Source organism: Hibiscus syriacus, unplaced genomic scaffold, assembly GCF_006381635.1.
Source record: "Hibiscus syriacus cultivar Baekdansim isolate YM2019G1 unplaced genomic scaffold, ASM638163v2 tig00111837_pilon, whole genome shotgun sequence".
In the NCBI taxonomy this organism is placed as follows: domain Eukaryota; kingdom Viridiplantae; phylum Streptophyta; class Magnoliopsida; order Malvales; family Malvaceae; genus Hibiscus; species Hibiscus syriacus.
In genome coordinates this window covers 5,065,339-5,079,746 of record NW_024063194.1, presented here as the reverse complement: position 1 = coordinate 5,079,746, position 14,408 = coordinate 5,065,339, and positions in this window count along the sequence as shown.

Genomic DNA, 14,408 nt, shown 5'->3' with positions numbered 1-14,408 from the left:
TTCTTTCCATTCCTACTAATCCTTTTGCAGCCGATGCTAAATAAGTAAAAATTTACTTGATACGATTTTGAGTAAAGTCCTCTAAAACTTGGGAAAAGAGAATCGAGAGAAAAAATGCTTGAGCCTGTGTAAGATCATAAGAGGACATGTAAAAGCCAAAAGTCCTAGAGTGCAAACACGAGCGGATTGAGTGACATTCAAGTTTCCTTAGAGTGACTCATGAGGCTTTGTGAGAATATATTTTGGTAAGGTCCTACACACATTTTGTTTTTCCTTATTTGCTAACATGTTTCTTCCATCCTACATCTTTGTAGTCAAAAGGACTTTGAACATTCAAAGTGAAGAAGATGAACAAAGAGAGAATATCTTCCATACAAGATGTCACGTGGGAGATAAAGTTTGTGTGGTGATCATTGATGGAGGAAGTTGTACAAACGTAGCAAGTACTCACATGGTGGAAAAGTTGGGTCTAACGACTTCCAAGCATCCTCATCCTTAAAAACTTCAGTGGCTCAATATTGTGGGGGAATCCAAGGTAACCAAACAAGTTACGTTCCTTTTTCAATTGGAAGATACAATGATGAAGTCCTTTGTGACGTGGTGCCCATGAGTGCAAGGCACCTTTTATTATGACGTCCTTGGCTGTTTGACAAAAAGGCTACCCATGTTGGATTTTCTAACAAGTATTCTTTCAAATATCAAGGAAAAAAAATCATATTGGCACCTCTGCTTCCAAGCCAAGTCCATGAATGTCAAGAGACCCTTAAGTCATGCATAGAATAATGGGAGAAAAAGCAGGAAAAAAAATAAGCTTTGAAGAAGAATGTTTTGAGGAGACAAGAATAATTAGAAATGAATCTGTTGGAATTGAAATGGATGTTTTCTAAGTAGTGAAGAAAATTGAAAGTGGCAAATTTGAAAATGATGAGTGTAGAGAAGATATGTAGAGTGAAGGACAAATTTTAACTAAAAAATCTTCTTCTACTATTTCTTTTTCCTTGCAGGATAATCCAGGTGACATGTCACTTCAAGTTAAAGATTCAAGAAACATGTCTTTTGAAGATCCAACAGTTATATCCCTTGACGTTCCAAAGGATATACCACTTGAAGTGCCAAGGAATGAGATCATTGATAATCCAAGTACATTGCACATATTGAAGGGAATTCAGCAACCAATGGAGATTTCCATCATTAAGCAACCAACGCCCATTAAACATCCACCTTGGTTTACTAATTCTATTCATTTTGTTATTAGTTTTTTATTTTATAACTTTGATTCATTTTGCAGCAATTTGATTAATATAATTGGTGTTACCTAATCAATCTATGATGGGAATATCATATGTCATTTTGAGTTTGATTGGTGCATCAAATTCAGCCACTACGATCGTGTGAAGCAAGCATTGTCCACCTTTTTAAAGGCCATCATCTGGAAGAGCAAAAAGCTTAAAGTTGTTGACTTTATCCACTTGCTTGAAGGAGATCAAAAGTTAAATTCATTCACCAACCATCATGATGATTCAAGGAGTAAGAGTGAAAAGATACAATATTTTGATAGGATACAACCTTTCGAGTATAAGACACAATTTTTGAATCAAAGGACATGTGATGGTTTCCAAACATTGTCTCCTCCCACAAAAGGATGTGAAGTTACCAGATTTGAGGATAAGAGGTTGAACATTTCGTGTGAATCATCTATTGGAGGAAATCATAAGGATTCAATCCTTCTTATATCAAGAAGTTCATCAATGAAAAACTACTTTGATTTGAAGACAAATCACCTAAAAGAAGGGGAAGATAATATAATTAGCTCATACCTTCAACATTTTCCCATTTTTATAATTGATTTGAAGACAAATCACCTAAAAGAAAAGGAAATCATAAGGATTCAATACTTCTTATATTATATCATTTATACATTCTATTCTATCATAATCACGCATTCTCATGTTAGTGTAAATTATCATATCATTCATACCGTCCTATGTTTAGTTCATCATGTTTTTCATATCATTCAAATTTATGCTATGATTACATATCATTTCTTAGGATATTATAATTACATGTTTCCATTTATCATTTATTATGAATACCATGTTATATAATATTTATGCATACAACATTTTTCACATTTTTATAATTGATGCACGATGTTATTTCAAATATGTTAAGCATGTTAGAATAGTCTTATAATCATATTAAGTATGATTATCACATATACATCAAGGCAACATACTTATAATTTATTTCATTACTTCATATGCATTCAAATTAGCTCTTAGGCTTTATGCATTCGCTCACACATATTACGAGATGATATAATTAGCTCATGACCTTCAATCATAGCTCAAATTACCAGAATCATGCATGGCAGCAAGGTATTTAGCTCGTATAAGCTCAATACCATGGACTTACCTTATTTCCTTGCACAAGTAAGTACATTGGAGTATGACACACAATGGGGTAGCTTGGTTGATTATTTGGACAACATATGCAGCTCACAAACAGCTCACAAAGTACATGGCAGCTCATGGAACACTAAGGAAAGCTCAATTCAACTGAAGGAGCTCAAGTCTAGGTAAACTCAGCTAGTTGGACTATTTAGAGCTTAGTTACCAAAAGTGATATCAATGGTAGCTGAATGTAGTTGAACATGCTGTTATAGAGCTTACAAGGACTCAACGAGGAAGCTTGTTCACAAACAACCCTATGCTTGCTAGCTAGCTCCACACTCATGCTTGCTAGCTAGCTCCACACTCATGCTTGCTAGCTAGCTCCACACTAATGCTTGCTAGCTAGCTCCACGCTGAAGCTAGCTTGAAGGAGACACATGCATACCCAAGATATAGCTCGTGACCACCTATCATCCCATGCACAAGGCTACACCACAAGGCTCCCTAGAACACCCATATGCGTGCCATATGATCAAACCCCATGTGCCTTGCATGTGGTATCATTTAGGCGCCAAGATAAAGAGCCCTCTCACAATTTGGCCAAACATCATCTCCCATCCAATTTGACGCCAGCTTGAAGGGACACAAGAGCTATTCGGCCAAGGGTTATTACCCTCCATTTAAACCGAACCATCATCTCTATTTAGCATTAAATTATGTTATTTTACAAAGGCACAAGTCCTGGCCGAAAACCCTTGTAATTATTCGGCCATACCCATCCATTTCCTATAAATAGGAAAGCATAATTCATTTGTAAGGAGACCTATTTGATTAAATTAAGTGAGATTATTCTCTTTCTTAAGTCCTGGTGACTTTTATTGACTTATAAAGTATTTTATACTTATGGCGTCAACCCCTTTCCCCTTTATACTTCTGGTCCCTAGTTCTTATAACTAGTGGGTCAAAGTCTTTTATACCACCCCTTAAAGAAACAATATAAAGTCTGGGTCTTTGCTCTCTATAGCATTGGTTCTTCATTGACTATTCTTTAAGATACTATCCTCACAACCATCCCATTTGTTTCATTAACCAAACCCATAGCCATTTCAATCATCTTCCGCTTCCATCTCTCATTTATTAAACAACCTACCTATTCACCCATCAATTTACCACCCTTAACCATCTCTTTTAATCCATTCACTTATGCAGGTTGTTTTGCTTCCTTTCTAGATCCACAATCAATCGATAAGGTACAAGAGCCTTACATCAAGCGGTAATCAGAGCTTTGGTGGAAGAAAGCAACATGTAACAAAAAAATACAAAAAGAAGTGTGAAAGAAATCAAAAAAAAAATCTAGCAAAGAAAATCAAAGCACATAAAAGAAGAAATTAAAAGCACTCAAAAAGAAAAAAAAGAAAACAAAACAAAAGAAAGAAAGTTGAAGCACTCATCAGCAATTCTCATCACCAAGCCATTCAAGTAAGCCTTTTAAATTGATTGTGGTGATAGAAGGTTATGAAGTGACTTGTGTAAGTAACCCCTTTTGTTATCTTATTTCTATTTTCTAAGCCACCTTTTTCAATTATATTTTGATTTCCATTCCTACTATTCCTTTTGCAGTCGACGCTAAATAAGTAAAATTTACTTGATACGATTTTGAGAAAGTCCTCTAGAACTTGGGAAAAAAGAATCGAGAGGAAAAATGCTTGAGCCTATGTAAGATCAGATGAGGACATGTAAAATCCATTAAAGTCCTAGAGTGCAAACATGAGCGAATTGAGTGACATTCAATTTTCCTTGGAGTGACTCGTGAGGGTTTGTGAGAATATATTTTGGTAAGGTCCTACACACATTTTGTTTTTCCTTATTTGCTAACATGTTTCTTCCAACCTACATCTTTGTAGTCAAAAGGACTTTGAACATTCAAAGTGAAGAAGATGAACAAAGAGATAATATCTTCCATACAAGATGTCACGTGGGAGAAAGGTTTGTGTGGTAATCATTGATGAAGGAAGTTGTACAAACGTACCAAGTACTCCCATGGTGGAAAAGTTGGGTGTAACGACTTCCAAGCATCCTCATCCTTACAAACTTCTGTGGCTTAATGATTTGGGGGAAGCCAAGGTAATCAAACAAGTTATCGTTTCTTTTTCAATTGGAAGATACAATGATGAAGTCGTTTGTGACGTGGTTCCCATGAGTGCAAGCCACCTTATATTAGGATGTCCTTGGCAGTTTGACAAGAAGGCTACCCATGTTGGATTTTCTAACAAGTATTCTTTCCAACATCAAGGAAAGAAAATCATATTGGCGCCTCTACTTCCAAGCCAAGTCTTTGAATGTCAAGTGACCCTTAAGTCACGCATAGAATAATGGGAGAAAATGAAGACCATAAAAAGAAGCTTTGAAGAAGAATGTTTTAAAGAGACAAGAACAATTGGAAATGAATCTGTTGGAGTTGAAAATGATGTTTTGCAAGTAGTGAAGAAAATTAAAAGTGGAAAATTTGAGAATGATGGGTGTAGAGAAGAGAAACAGAGTGAACGAAAAATTTTAACTAACAAATCTTCTTCTACTATTTCTTTTTCCTTGCAGGATAATCCAGGTGACATGTCACTTCAAGTTAAAGATTCAAAAAACTTGTCTTTTGAAGATCCAATAGTTATGTCCCTTGACGTTCCAGAGGATATACCACTTGAAGTTCCAAGGAATAGGATCGTTGATAATCCAAGTACATTGCACATATTGAAGGGAATTCAGCAACCAATGGAGATTTCCATCATTAAGCAACCAACGCCCATTAAACATCCACCCTGGTTTGTTAATTATATTCATTTTATTATTAGTTTTTCATTTATAACTTTGATTCATTTTGCAGTAATTTGATTAATATAATCGGTGTTACACAATCAATATATGATGGTAATATCATTTGTCATTTTGAGTTTGATTGGTGCATCAAATTCAGCCACTACGATGGTGTGAAGCAAGCATTGTGCACCTTTTTAAAGGCCATCATCTGAAAGACCACAAAGCTTAAAGTTGTTGACTTTATCCACTTGCTTGAAGGAGATCAAAAGTTAAATTTATTCACTAACCATCATGATGATTCAAGGATTAAGGGTGAAAAGATACAATGTTTTGAAAGGATACAACCTTTGGAGTACAAGACACAATTTTTGAATCAAAGGACATGTGATGGTTTCTAAACATTGTGTTCTCCCACTAAAGGACATGAAGTTACCATATTTGAAGCCAAGAGATTGAACATTTTGTGTGAATCATCTATTGGAGGACTTCATAAGGATTCAATCATTTTTATATCAATAAGGTCATCAATGAGAAACTACTTTAATTTGAGGACAAATCCCCTAAAAGAAGGGGAGGATGACACGATCCAAACTAGCTCCAACTTTCTCCATGACTTGAACATACCATGAATGTTATTCAAAGTTGATTCTAAGGGAGTACTTTCTTACCTTATCTTATATTATATCATTTATACAGTCTATTCTATCATAATCATGCATTCACATGTTAGTGTAAATTATTATATCATTCATACCATCCTATGTTTTGTTCATCATGTTTTTCATATCATTCAAATTTATGCTATGATTACATATCATTTCTTAGGATATTATAATTACATGTTTCCATTTATCATTTATTATGAATACCATGTTATATAATATTCATGCATACAACATTTTCACATCTTTATAATTGATGCACAATGTTATTTCAAATATGTTAAGCATGTTAAAATAGTCTTATAATCATATTAAGTATGATTATCACATATACATCAAGGTAACATACATATAATTCATTCCAATAGTTCATATGCATTCATATTAGCTCTTAGGCTTTATGCATTAGCTCACACATATTACGAGATGATATAATTAGCTATAACCTTCAATCATAGCTCACATTACCCTAATCATGCATGGCATCATGGTATTTAGCTAATATCAACTCAATACCACACACTTACATTGTTTCCTTGCACATGTAAGTACATTTGAGTATGACACACGTTTGGGTAGCTTGGTGGATTATTTGGACATCATATGCAGCTCACAAATAGCTCACAAAGTACATGGCAGCTCATGGAACACTAAGGAAAGCTCAATTCAGTTGGAGGAGCTCAAGGCTAGCTAAATTCAGATAGTTGGACTATTTAGAATTGAGTTACCAAAAGAGATATCAATGGTAGCTGAATGTAGCTGAACATGCTGTTATGGAGCTTACAAGGACTCAGCTAGGAAGCCTGTTCACAAACAACCCTATGCTTGCTAGCTAGATCCACACTCATGCTTGCTAGCTAGCTCCACACTCAAGCTAGCTTGAAGGAGACACATTCACACCCAAGATGGAGCACATGACCAGTCATTATTCCCATGCACAAGGCAGCACCACAAGGCTCCCTAAAACACCCATGTACGTGCCATATGACCAGCCCCCATGTGCCTTGCATGTGGTATCATTTAGGCTCCAATATGAAGAGCACTATCACTATTCGGCCAAGCATCATCTCCCATCCAATTTGGTGCCAACTTGAAGGGACACAAGAGCTATTTGACCAAGGGTTATTACCCTCCACTTAAACTGAACCATCATCTCTATTTAGCATTAAATTATGTCATTTTACAAAGGCACAAGGCCTGGCCCAAAACCCTTGTAATCATTCGGCCATACCAATCCATTTCCTATAAATAGGAAAGCATAATTCATTTGTAAGGAGACCTTTTTGATTAAATTAAGTGAGATTATTCTCTTTCTTAAGTTCTGGTGACTTTTATTGACTTATCAAGTATTTTATACTTGTTGAGTCAACCCCTTTCCTCTTGATACTTCTGGTTCCTAGTTCTTATAACTAGTGGGTCAAAGTCCTTTATACCACCCCTTAAAAAAGCAATATAAAGTCTGGTTCTTTTCTCTCTATAGCATTGGTTCTTCTTTGAGTCTTCTTTAAGATAATATCCTCACAATCATCCCATTTGTTTTATTAAGAAAACCCATAGCCATATCAATCATCTTCCGCTTCCATCTCTCATTTATTAAATAGCCTATCTATTCACCCATACATTTACCACCCTTAACCATCTCTTTTGAGCCATTCAATTATGTAGGTTGTTTTGGTTCCTTCCTAGATCCACAATCAATCGATAAGGTATAAGAGCTTTACATCAAGCAGTAATTAGAGTTTTGGTGGAAGAAAGCAACGTGCAACAAAAAAATACAAAAAAAAATGCAACTGAAGTGCAAAGTGAAAGAAATCAAGAAAAATATAGCAAAGAAAATAAAATCACTTAAAAGAATAAATTAAAAGCACTCAAAAAGAAGAAAAAAAAAGAAAATAAAAGAATGAAAGTTGAAGCACTCATCAATAATTCTCATCGCCAAGCCATTCAAGTAAGCCTTTTAAATTGATTGTGGTGATAGAAGGTTGTGAAGTGACTTGTGTAAGTAACCCCTTTTATTCTCTTCTTTCTATTTTCTAAGCCACCTTTTTCAATTATATTTTTCTTTCCATTCCTACTAATCCTATTGCAGCTGGCGCTAAACAAGTAAAAATTTACTTGATACAATTTTGAGTAAAGTCCTCTAGAACTTGGGAAAAGTGAATCAAGAGGAAAAATGCTTGAGCGTATATAAGATCATAAGAGGACAGGTAAAAGGCATTAAAGTCCTAGAATGCAAACACGAGCGAATTGAGTGACATTCAAGTTTCCTTAGAGTGAATCGTGAGGCTTTGTGAGAATATATTCTGGAAAGATCCTACACACATTTCATTTTTCCTTATTTACTAACATGTCAGTTCCATCCAACATCTTTGTAGTCAAAAGGACCTTGAACATTCAAAGTGAAGAAGATGAACAAAGAGAGAATATCTTCCATACAAGATGTCACGTGAGAGATAAAATTTGTGTGGTGATCATTGTTGGAGGAAGTTGTACAAACATAGCAAGTACTCACATGGTGGAAAAGTTGGGTCGAACGACTTCCAAGCATCCTTATCCTTACAAACTTCAGTGGCTCAATGATGTGGAGGAAGCCAAGGTAACCAAACAAGTTATCGTTCCTTTTTCGATTGGAATATACAATGATGAAGTCCTTTGTGACATGGTGCCCATGAGTGGAAGCCACCTTATATTAGAACGTCCTTGGCAGTTTGACAAGAAGGCTACCCATGTTGGATTTTCTAACAAGTATTCTTTCCAACATCAAGGAAAGAAAATCATATTGGCGACTCTGTTTCCAAGCCAAGTCCTAGAATATCAAGTGACCCTTAAGTCACGCATAGAATAATGGGAGAAAATAAAGGCCATTAAAAGAATCTTTGAAGAAGAATGTTTTAAAGAGACAAGAACAATTGGAAATGAATCTGTTGGAGTTGAAAATGATGTTTTGCAAGTAGTGAAACAAATTAAAAGTGGCAAATTTGAAAAAGATGAGTGTAGAGAAGAGAAGCAGAGTGAAGGACAAATTTTAACTAACAAATCTTCTTCTACTATTTCTTTTTCCTTGCAAGATAATCCAAGTGACATGTCACCTCAAGTTAAAGATTCAAGAAACTTGTCTTTTGAAGATCCAACAGTTACGTCCCTTGACGTTCCAAAGGATATACCACTTGAAGTGCCAAGGAATGGGATCGTTGATAATCCAAGTACATTACACATATTAAAGGGAATTCAGCAACCAATGGAGATTTCCATCATTAATCAACAAACGCCAATTAAACATCCACCCTAGTTTGCTAATTCTATTTATTTTGTTATTAGTTTTTCATTTTATAACTTTGATTCATTTTGCAGCAATTTGATTAATATAATTGGTTTTACCCAATCAATCTATGATGGCAATATCATTTGTCATTTTGAGTTTGATTGGTGCATCAAATTTAGCCACTATGATGGTGTGAAGCAAACATTGTCCACCTTTTTAAAGGCCATCATCTGGAAGAGCACAAAGATTAAAGTTGTTGACTTTATCCACTTCCTTGAAGGAGATCAACAGTTAAATTTATTCACCAATCATCGTGATAATTCAAGGAGTAAGAGTGAAAAGATACAATGTTTTGAAAGGATACAACCTTTGGAGTACAAGACAAAATTTTTGAATCAAAGAACATGTGATGGTTTCCTAACATTGTGTCCTCCAATTAAAGGACGTGAAGTTACCTAATTTGAAGCCAAGAGGTTGAACATTTCGTGTGAATCATCTATTGGAGGAAAGCATAAGGATTCAATCCTTCCTATATCTAGAAGGTCATCAATGAGAAACTACTTCGATTTGTCGACAAATCGCCTAAAAGAATGGGAGGATGACACGATCCAAACTAGCTCTAACTTTCTCCATGACTTGAACACACCATGAATATTATTCAAAGCTAATTCTAAGGGAGTACTTTCTTACCTTATCTTATATTATATCATTTATACATTCTATTCTATCAATATCATGCATTCACATGTTAGTGTAAATTATCATATCATTCATATTATCCTATGTTTAGTTCATCATGTTTTTGATATCATTCAAATCTATGATATGATAACGTATCATTTCTTAGGATATTATAATTACATGTTTCCATTTATCATTTATTATGAATACCATGTTATATAATATTCATGCATACAACATTTTCACATATTTATAATTGATGCAAACTGTTATTTCAAATATGTTAAGCATGTTAGAATAATCTTATAATCATATTAAGTATGATTATCACATATACATCAAGGCAACATACTTATAATTCATTTAATTAGTTCATATGCATTCATATTAGCTCTTAGGCTTTATGCATTAGCTCACACATATTATGAGATGATATAATTAGCTCATTACCTTTAATCATAGCTCACATTACCATAATCATGCATGGCATCAAGGTATTTAGCTCATATACTCTAAATACCATGGACTTACCTTGTTTCCTTACACATGTAGGTACATTGAAGTATGAAATACGTTGGGGTAGCTTGGTGGATTATTTGGACATTATATGCAACTCACAATCAGCTCAGAAAGTACATGGCAGCTCATGGAACACTAAGGAAAGCTCAATTCAGTTGAAGGAGCTCAAGGCTAGCTAAACTCAGCTAGTTGGACTATTAGGAGCTGAGTTGCCAAAAGTGATATCAATGGTAGCTGAATGTAGCTGAACATGTTGTTATGGAGCTTACAAGGACTCAGCTAGGAAGTTTGTTCACAAACATCCCCATGCTTTCTAGCTAGCTCCACACTCAGGCTAGCTTGAAGGAGACACATGCATGCCCAAGATGGAGCACATGACCAGCCATCATCCCATGCACAAGGCTGCACCACAAAACTCCCTAGAACACCCATGTGCATGCATATGACCAGCCCCCATGTTCCTTGTAGGTGGTATCATTTAGGCACCAAGATGAAGAGCCCTCTCACTATTCGACCAAGCATCATCTCCCACCCAATTTGGCGCCAACTTGAAGGGACACAAGAGCTATTCGGACAAGGGTTATTACCCTCCATTTAAACTGAACCATCATCTCTATTTAACATTAAATTATGTCATTTTACAAAGGCACAAGGCCTGGCCGAAAACCCTTGTAATCATTCATTCATACCCATCCATTTCCTATATATAGGAAAGCATAATTCATTTGTAATGAGACCTTTTTGATTAAATTAAGTGAGATTATTCTCTTTCTCAAGTCCTGGTGACTTTTATCGACTTATCAAGTATTTTATACTTGTGGCCTCAACCCTTTTCCCCTTGATAGGTCTGGTTCCTAGTTCTTATAACTAGTGGGTCAAAGTCCCTTATACCACCCCTTAAAGAAGTAATATAAAGTATGGGTCTTTGCTCTCTATAGCATTGGTTATTCTTTGAGTCTTCTTTACGATAATATCCTCACAACCATCCCATTTATTTCATTAACCAAACCCATAGCCATATCAATCATCTTCGCTTCCATCTCTTATTTATTAAATAGCCTACCTATTCACCCATACGTTTACAACCCTTAACCATCTCTTTTGGGCCATTTACTTATGCAGGTTGTTTTACTTCTTTCCTAGATCCACAATCAATCGATAAGGTACAAGTGCCTTACATCATTACCATAATCATGCATGACAACAAGGTATTTAGCTTATATCATCTTAATTCCATGGACTTACCTTATTTCCTTGCACATGTAGGCATATTAGAGCATCACAGACATTAGGGTAGCTTGGTCAATTATTTGGGCATCATATCCAGCTCACAAATAACTCACAAAGTACGTGGCAGCTCGTGGAACACTAAGGAAAGCTCAACTCAGCTAGAGGAGCTCAAGGTTAGCTAATCTCAGCTAGATGGACTATTTGAAGCCAAGTTGCCAAAATTGACATCAAGTGTAACTGAATGTAGCTGAATGTGTTGTTATGAAGATTGCAAGTAATCGGCTAGGAAGCTCATTCACAAATAACCCTTGCTTGGTAGCTAGCTACACACTCAAGCAAGCTTTGAGGAAGACACATTCTCGCCCAAGAAGATGCACATGACCAGCCTTCATCCTATGCATAAGGCTGCACCACAAGGCTCCCTAGAACACCATGTGTGTTCCATATGACCAGCCCTCATGTGCCTTGCATGTGGTCTCATTTAGGCGCCAAGATGAAGAGCTATCTAACCATTAGACCAAGCATCATTTCCTCTCCCATTTGGCGCCAACTTGAAGGGATACAAGATCTATTCGGCCAAGGGTTATTACCCTTCATTTAGTCCGAACCATCATCTATTTTAGAATTTAAATTATGACTTTATAGGGAGATACAAGGGTTGGCCGAACTACCAAGTATATATTCGACCATTTCCCTCCAATACCTATAAATAGGCCATCATATTTCATTTGTATTCAAACCTTTTTGATTAAAGTGAGCTTATTATCTTTTCTTAATTCCTTGTGACTTTTATCAACTTATCAAGTATTTAATACTTGTGGCGTTAACCCCTTCCCTTTGATACTTGTGGTTCCTACATTCATATAGATAGTGGGTCAAAGTCCTTACTACCACCCCTTAAAGAAGCAATATAAAGTCTGGGTCTTTTCTCTCTATAGAATTGGTTCATCTTTGAGTCTTCTTTAAGATACTACCCTCACAACCATCTCATTCTTTCATCAACCTAACCATAGCCATAACATCCTTTCGTTACCATCTCTCGTATCATAAATAGCCTACCTATTCACCTTTACATCTGCCACTAACCCATCTATTTGAGCCATTCACTTATGCAGGTTGTTTTTCTTCCTTCCTAGATCCACAATCAATTGAAAAGGTTGAATTACCTTACATCAAGCGGTAATCAGAGCTTTGGTGGAAGAAAATAATGAGAAACAACAACAAAAACAAAAATACAAAACAAAGTGAAAGTGAAGTGCAAACTGAAAGAAATCAAGAAAAATCAGCAAAGAAATTGAAGCACTCAAAAGAAGAAATCGAAAGCACTCAAAAAGGAAAAAAATAAAAGAAAAGAAAAGAAAGAAAAGTTGAAGCACTCATCAACAATTCTCATCACCAAGCCATTCAAGTAAGCCTTTAAATTGATTGTGGTGATAGAAGGTTGTAAAGTGACTTTGTGTAAGTAACCCCTTTATTCTATTCTTTCTATTTCTATGCCACCCTTTCATTATATTTTATTTTTGTTCCTACTAACCCTTTTTACATCCGACACACAACAAGTAAAATGTACTTGATACAGTTTTGAGTAAAGTCATTTAGAACTTGGGATAAAGAGAATCGAGAGGAAAAAGGCTTAAGCGTGTGTGAGATCAGAAGAGTACCAGTAAAAGCCTTAAAAGTCATAGAGTGCAAACACGAGCAGATAAAGTGACATTCAAGTTTTTTTGGAGTGACTCATGAGGATTTGTGAGAGTATTATCTGGTATGGTCATTTACACAACTTTTTATTTTCTTATTTCACTAATCATGTCTCGAAGTCTATGATGAACCCTGAAAGTAAAGCCCATAACTTGCAAACTCAAGCAATTATGCATGAAATGACAAGATTGATAAAATTAGAATTAGAGCCTTTGGATGATCGTATGGATCAATTTGAAGCATCCTTAGGAAATCGGAGAATAAATCGCCCTAGAATGGAAGAAGAATTCTAGGAGGAGGAGGCTGAAGTAACATCAGTAGCAAGAAGAGTTGTTCATCAAAATCAGAATGACAATTTCAGCAACATTAAGGTAACCATTCCTCCATTTCAAGGACGAACTGATCCTAAAGCCTATCTTGACTAAGTAATCAAGATCGAGCAAATCTTTGAATTTCAAAACTATACGGAGCAAAAGAAGGTCAGGCATACTGTTATGGAATTCGTGGACTATGCCCTAGTTTGGTGGGATCAATTGGTGAGTTCAAGAAGATGAAATGGTGAACGCCCCATCACTACGTGGGAAGAAATAAAGGCCATTATGAGGAAAAGATCCGTGCCTACTCATTATCACCGATATCTTTATCATAAGCTACAAAATCTTAAACAATGAAGCAAGAGCGTTGAAGATTATTTCAAGGAGATGGAGATAGCCATGATCCAAGCCAATGTTGATGAAGACAAAGAAGCAACCATGGCAAGGTTTTTATCTTGCCTAAATCCTGACATTGCTAACCTTTTTGAATTGCAGAATTATGTAGAGATTGAAGTGGTGGTACATATGGCCAAGAAAATTGAACGACAAATTAAAAGAAAAGCCTTCAACCGGAGTACTCCAAATTCAACCACCAAATGGAAACAAGAGCCTAATACTTTCTGGAACCAACTCCAGTCTAAGCAAAAGATCGTGTAGAGGTAACCAAAACTGTACAAGGTGTAAATCTAGCAAGGGTAAAGAGAAGCAAACTAACACTTTCGAGAGGTCCAGAGACATCAAATGTTTCAAGTGTTTTGGAAAATGACATGTTACTAGTCAATGTCCCAACCGAAATGCTATGATAGTACTTGATAATGGAGATGTTATCTCAGATTCT